At 44.2% G+C, this 7,567-nt stretch overlaps 1 pseudogene; it reads left to right on the forward strand.

The window, feature by feature from the left end:
• Positions 1-5: 5 nt before the first annotated feature.
• Positions 6-7,567, forward strand: part of LOC104290393 — a 28,427-nt pseudogene continuing 20,865 nt past the window's right edge.

Genomic DNA, 7,567 nt, shown 5'->3' on the forward strand with positions numbered 1-7,567 from the left:
ATCCCTGCCGGAACCAGGACATCTACCCAGCACAAAGTTCAGACCTTCTGGAAAAAACTTGCAGAAAAAAAAGGCTACTGTCTTGGCTATGGATCAGGTTCCACAGGTCACCATTGCTCAGGGATATGATGCACTTAGTTCCATGGCCAACATTGCTGGGTATGAACCTTACTTCCCCCCCCCCTAATTTTACTAAAATATCTTTTTTTGAGTGTGTGTTTGCTTGTCTAAGAGAGCTTACTGCAAAATTACTCTGGGTTTTGCAATTGCTCGTTTGTGTTTCCTTCTCTAGCAAGCCTTTGAAGGTAGCTTCAAAGATGACAAAGATAACTTATATCTGAAAATGCATTTCATGATTAAAAAAAGTAAGAAATATGAACAAAGAAAGAAAGGTTATTAAACTTGTGCTCAATAGTAAAATATCAAACTTGCTTCACCCTACGCATGCTATGGTCAAATGTACATCCTTTTGATTGCTGTCATGAATGGCATCGCACTGGGCCTGGGAAAATACTGATATGTGTTTGTCCTTACTTGACAGTTACAAGGCTGTGGTACTGGCAGCAAATCACTTTGGTCAGTTTTTCACAGGTCAGATCACAGCTGCTGGTAAAGTTCCTCCTGCGAAGGTAAGTGCAATGTGGCAGAAGAATATGTAAGTTCCTGAGCACAGCGAACCACTGCTGGACCCGTGTTAAACGCTTTTTTCCCTGCATTAGGGCTAGTTCTAGAGACTTTAGAAACCCGTATAGTTATTCCCATACTAATTTTTGTTCAATACCTGTTGTGTAGTTTGGTTGGGTTTTTTGTGGTGGTTTTTTTTTTTTGTGATAGAATAATTTGAGTTTTATGTAAGCTTAGTTTTAAACTTCAGGCTAGTTGTACATGGATAGATTTTTTTATTTTATTTTTTTTTTCCGCTTCCAAGATCGGGAAAGGCAAGGAAGCAGTTAAGAAAAGTCAGAGATGTTGAGATTTCTGGTGCTTGATTAGAATTGCAGGTGGCTTGGGATGAAGAAAAATGAAAGTAAAAGAATTGGGGGGGGGGGGGGGAAGAAGAGAAATTAAGTAGAAAACCTGTATTTATTTACATAAACTGTTAGCTACAGATGAGTCAGCTTTCAGATAAGTGAAGTGAGCAGTTAAAGCTTTTAAACCGTTACAGGGCAACTTTAACAAAGTCGTTTTTGGTTCTGTGTTACAAAGGTAGCTTGTTTAAATCACTGGTTAATGAGGCGTATCTGCTGTTGCAAAGCTGCTGCAGCTTTTCTAACCACCTCTAGTTTATGCTCCAAGCATGATGATGGTATTGTTCTAGGTCTTGATCATTGGAGGAGGAGTTGCTGGCCTGGCTTCTGCAGGAGCAGCTAAATCAATGGGTGCAGTTGTTCGTGGATTTGATACTAGGTAGGTATGTGAAATCGTAATAGCAATCTAAAATTATTTTAAGTTTAAGTAGTTTTATTGTTGTATTACAGGTGAAAGCACTTGTACTGCACTGAATCACAATTCCCTTGATACCATTTTTATTCCTTCATTATTCCTTTTTTTTCCCCCCAAAACAACAAAATGTTCCAAAGAGTACATCTCATTAAATCATTCAGAACTATATGAATAAAAAACCGGTGCTTTATGAAAATGAGAAAGTTAAGGCTTTTGTCCAGAATTTCATGTCTCCCTACTTCTTGGGGACACAGGGAAGAATAGTAAAGAAAGAATCTTTATGCCCTCACTTAGAGCTTGCTTTGATCCAGGTTCAGAGCTGCATACTCCCATTCACCTCTACTCTTCTGATCCCAGAGAAGCTAGCTAGGAACTCTTTAGAGACATGCTTCTTCAATCTGCTGAAGGAAAGAAAGAGAGAAAGTTATTTTATATATGAAACTCAAGATGAAAGCTCAGGAACTGCAGTTGAAGCTGCTTTAAATGCTGCTGTCTTGGGGTCTCTTCTTTATGTTCAGAAGGATTATTTTGTCCCATAGTCATTTTTAGAGCAGTAGACTGAGAAAATTAGACTATAAACGTTTTTCTTATTGCTACAGGAACTGCAAACTTGATTGATTTCCCACAAATTTTCCCCCCCCCCCCCCCCCATTAAATGGCCTTCTTGTATTAAGCACATACAAATTCAATATCATACCTGCATTAAAATTACTTATACGTGTTTGGTTTTCTGCAGAAGTGGCATCTAGTGTTACTTAGCTATATCTAATATGAAAGAATAAAAATTAATGTGTCTCCAGGTTTATGACGTGCAATATGAAAAACCCTTCACTCTGGTTTGTTTGAAATTCTGCATATGCCTTAAAACAAACTGGAAAGTGTTTTTCTTAAAAGCATGATCAAGATCTGTCTAAAACTTTTCAGATTCCCCCTCCCCCTTCTTTAAGCATCCTTGTGTACTTTTATCCTGATGTGCAAGAATGTTTGTGTTAAATCCTCTGCATGTTGTGAATGTTCACCTCACGCTGGAATTTAGTCTGTCATTATTTACTGTGATATCACATGATGCAAATTAAATGACAGATTTACAGGATAACTGTAAAAAAACCAAAACAACCAAAACCCAACATCCCTGTGGAAAAACAGACTTTCTGGTATTTTCCATTTCTCAGATTAAAGACAGGGCCACAGGTTGTGTATTAATCACCTGTCTTAGGCATCTAAGTTTGGGCTGTAGACTTACCTAGTTATGACAAGAGAAAAGGGTGAGCAGCATTAGTAAATGATTAAGCTCCCAGCTTTGAGTTTCTTCTCGGAGCAACTGTTGACTATACAGGAAACTGTAGGCTGCCTTCATTCCTTATCCAAGTATCTTCATTAGGGACCTAAAATAAGTAATGGAATTACTTTTTTCACTAAACACAGAAAGTTGAGGACTTTAGTTATGGTCTCCTTAGTCCTAGAATAAGCTTTTAGATCTTTTGTCTGAAGAAGACTACTACTAAAAAGACCAGAAAAGTCATGGTGGATTGAGCTGCCTCTAAACATGATCTCTCTTTTTTTTTTTTTTTTTTTTTTTTTTTTTTTTTTTTATAAGTAGTGGTTGTGTCCCATGTCCCCTGTACACCACCCCCTACCCCCCACCCTCCCAATTTTCTTTTCCTAGAGCTCTAGCTCTGGAACAGTTCAAGTCTCTTGGTGCTGAACCTTTGGAAGTAGACTTAAAGGAATCTGGAGAGGGACAAGGTGGTTATGCTAAAGAAACGTCCAAAGAATTTATTGAAGCTGAAATGAAACTCTTTGCTAAACAATGCCAAGATATTTATATTATCATTACTACAGCACTTATTCCAGGTATGTTTTACATGCGTTTTCCTTTATCTTGTGTAAGTTTGCATGTTTTGGAGCTGTGCCTGCAGTGAAAACAGAGGTGTTAATGAATTATCTGTGTACGCATGTACCTTTTCCCTTCCCTGATAAATGCCTGTTTTTAAAGCGTGTCTTTTTTTACATCTTTTGTTTTCATGACCTAGCAGTCTTTGACTCAATATTATTGTATTTATTTATTGCATATTTATTGCATCACTACTACTTTTGCTATGCAGCTTGTGCACTTGAAATAGTACTGTCTCTTGTAATTGAAACAGTAAGGTAGAACTTAGGTTTTAGAACTTTGTATTGCACATCATCTGTCTTTTAATAACTTATGATGTGTTTCTTTTTTTCAGTTATGACTTGAATTGTAAGTTGTCTGTTTACTGAGGACAAAATTGGACTTGCCAGCATCTTTGATAGACTGGACATGCATAATTTTTTTTTTTTTTTTTAAATATGCTCGGGAGCAAGATGTATTAGCATCACAGAATGGTTAGGGTTGGAAGGGACCTCTGGAGATCATCTAGTCCAACCCCCCTGCCAAAGCAGGGTCACCTACAACAGGTTGCACAGGACGGCGTCCAGGCGGGTTTTGAATGTCTCCAGAGTGGGAGACTCCACAACCTCTCTGGGCAGCCTGTTCCAGTGCTCCACCACTCTCAAAGTAAAGAAGTTCCTTCTCATGTTAAGATGGAACTTCCTATGTTCAAGTTTATGCCCATTACCCCTCGTCCTATCACTGGGCGCCACTGAAAAAAGACTGCTCCCATCCCCCTGGCATCCTCCCATTAAGTATTTGTATGTATTAATAAGATCCCCCCTCAATCTTCTTTTCTCTAGACTAAAGAGACCCAAGTCCCTAAGCCTTTCTCCATAGGAGAGATGTTCCAATCCCCTAATCATCTTCGTTGCCCTTTGCTGGACCCTCTCCAGCAAAGGACAGTTCCCTGTCCTTCTTGAACTGGGGAGCCCAGAACTGGACACAGTACTCCAGATGCGGTCTCACCAGGGCAGAGTAGAGGGAGAGGATGACCTCCCTCGACCTGCTGGCCACACTCTTCTTGATGCACCCCAGGATGCCATTCGCCTTCTTGGCCGCCAGGGCACATTGCTGGCTCATGGTCATCCTGTTGTCCACCAGGACTCCCAGGTCCCTCTCCACAGAGCTGCTCTCCAGGAGGTCAGCCCCCAACCTGTACTGGTGCATGGGGTTATTCCTCCCCAGGTGCAGTACCCTACACTTACCCTTATTGAACTTCATAAGGTTTCTTTCTGCCCAACTCTCCAGCCTGGCGAGGTCACGCTGTAAGGCAGCACAGCCTTCTGGCGTGTCAGCCACTCCTCCCAGTTTTGTGTCATCAGCAAACTTGCTGATGGTACACTCTATCCCTTCATCCAGATCATTGATGAATATGTTGAACAAAACTGGGCCCAGTACTGACCCCTGAGGGACACCACTTGTTACTAACCTCCAACTAGACTCTGCACCACTAAGCACAACCCTCTGAGCTCTATCTGTAAGCCAGTTCTCAATCCACCTCACTGTCCATTCATCTAAGCCACACTTCCTAAGCTTTCCTGTGAGGATGATGTGGGAGACAGTGTCGAAAGCCTTGCCAAAGTCAAGGTAGACAACATCCACTGCCCTCCCCTCATCCACCCATCTAGTTACTTTGTCATAGAAGGCTATCAGATTAGTCAGACATGACTTCCCCTTGGTGAATCCATGTTGACTACTTCTGATAATCTTCTTTTCATCCAGGTGCTTTGAGATGACTCCCAGAACAAGCTGCTCCATCATCTTCCCAGGGATGGAGGTGAGGCTGACCGGCCTGTAGTTTCCCGGGTCATCCTTCCTGCCCTTTTTGAAGACTGGAGTGACATTGGCTATCCTCCAGTCCTCAGGCACCTCACCTGTCCTCCAGGACCTTTCAAAGATAATGGAGAGAGGCCCAGCAATGACTTCCCCCAGCTCCCTCAGCACACGAGGGTGCATCCCATCAGGCCCCATGGATTTATGTATATCCAATTTATCTAACTGATCTTTAACGTGCTCCTTGTCAACCAAGGGATAGTCTTGTTTCCCCCAGACTTTCTCTGTTACCTGCAAAGTCGGGGTCTCACAAGGACTGGCCCGAACAGTGAAGACAGAAGCAAAGAAGGCATTTAGCAACTCCGCCTTCTCTGCATCATCCGTCACCACAGCACCTGTCTCATTCAACAACGGGCCCACATTTTCCCTAGTTTTCCTTTTGTCTCCTATATACTTAAAGAAACCCTTCCTGTTGGCCTTGACATCCCTCGCCAGGTTCAATTCCAAGGCTGCCTTGGCTTTCCTTGTTTCCTCCCTGCATACCCTGACAGCATTCTTGTATTCCTCCCAAGCAGTCAGCCCCTTCTTCCACCTATTGTAAACTCCCTTCTTCCACCTGAGCCTTTTCAGAAGGTCCCTGCTCAGCCAAGCAGGTCTCCTTCTCCCCTTGCCTGATTTCTTTCTCTTTGGGATGCACTGATCCTGAGCTTGGAGGAGGTGACGCTTAAATAGCAGCCAGCTCTCTAGAGCCCCCTTACCCTCTAGAGCCCTTTCCCATGGGATTTGCCCAAGCAATTCTTTGAAACGATCAAATTTAGCCCTCCTGAAGTTTAGGGTTTCAACTCTACTTGTCATTTTGTCTATTCTACACTTAATCCTGAACTCTATCTTCTCATGATCGCTGCAGCCCAGTCTGCCCCCAACCTTTACATCCTCCACCAGTCCCTCTTTGTTTGTGAGTATCAGGTCCAGTAAAGCACCTCTCCTTGTAGGTTCCTCCACCACCTGAGTCAAAAAGTTGTCATCAATGCACTGGAGGAACCTCCTGGACTGTACGTGCCCAGCTGTGTGGCCTTCCCAGCAGATATCAGGGTAGTTGAAGTCCCCCATGAGAATCAAGGCCTGTGATTGTGAGGCGATTCTCACCTGTCTGTAGAAGGCCTCATCAACTTCCCCATCCTAATCAGGTGGCCTGTAATAGACACCCACAACTGTGTCTCTCATATTACCCTGCCCCTTGATCCTTACCCACAAGCTCTCAACTTGCTCATCATCTGTTCCCAGGGAGAGCTCGATACATTCCAGTTGCTCCCTCACATAAAGAGCAACTCCACCACCTCGCCTTGCCGGCCTATCCTTCCTAAAAAGAACATAGCCCTCCATGACAGTGTTCCAATCATGTGAGCCATCCCACCACGTCTCAGTAATTGCAATGAGGTCATGGTTCTGCGACCGCACACAGATCTCTAACTCCTCTTGTTTATTCCCCATGCTACACGCATTGGTGTACAGGCATTTCAGAAAACCCAATGAGTGTGTAGTTTTTGCCCTTGAGGAGTGGTGGGCCTTCTGATTATCAAAAATACTAGTGCTCGGCCCCACAGTTGCTGAGCTACTATGCCCAGGCGCCTCTCCAGCGAGCCCAGTTACACGCCCATCCCCCTTCAAATCTAGTTTAAAGCTCTCCCAATGAGCCCTGCTAACGCCGTTCCAAGAACCATTTTCCCCCTGCGTGACAGGCTTTTCCCATCTGCTGCCAGCAGGCCTGGTGATCTGTAAATCAGGCCATGATCGAAGAACCCAAAACCCTGTCTGTGGCACCAAGTTCAGAGCCAGTCATTGCCCTGCTGGCTCTTCCAGTTAACCTCCTCATCATTCCCTGCAACAGGAGGGACAGAAGAAAACAAGACTTGGGCTCCTGATCCCTTAACTAGTCGTCCTAGGGCCCTGAAATCCTTCTTCATTGCTCTTGGCGTTCTTCTTACTACATCGTCACTACCTATCTGAAACACTAAAAGGGGATAATAATCCGATTGCCGTACCAGGGACGGAAGCTTTCTCTTAACGTCACGAACCCGGGCCCCAGGGAGGCAGCAAACCTCCCTATGTAGCGGGTCCGGTCTACATATGGGGCCCTCCGTCCCCCTCAGAATTGAGTCCCCCATAACAATGACCCGTCTTTTCTTTTTCACTGAGGAAGTTTTGATTTGGGTTGTGGTCTGACTAGGCCTCAGCGAGTCCTCCAACCTGGGAGGATTACCATCCTCACTGTTGTTCCGTTCCTCCTGCAGGACAGTGTATCTGTTGTGCAGTGGTACTTGGGAAGGTGTGAGAGTTGATGGGCAGGGATGCCTGCGGCGCCTGCTGCGTCGGGCAGGAACATGTTGCCATTGCCCCCTGTCCTCCAATCCGCCCTGTTCAGCTGATTGGGGAGAG

The sequence above is a fragment of the Charadrius vociferus genome, unplaced genomic scaffold, assembly GCF_000708025.1.
Source record: "Charadrius vociferus isolate BGI_N301 unplaced genomic scaffold, ASM70802v2 scaffold1167, whole genome shotgun sequence".
NCBI classification, from domain to species: Eukaryota; Metazoa; Chordata; class Aves; order Charadriiformes; family Charadriidae; genus Charadrius; species Charadrius vociferus.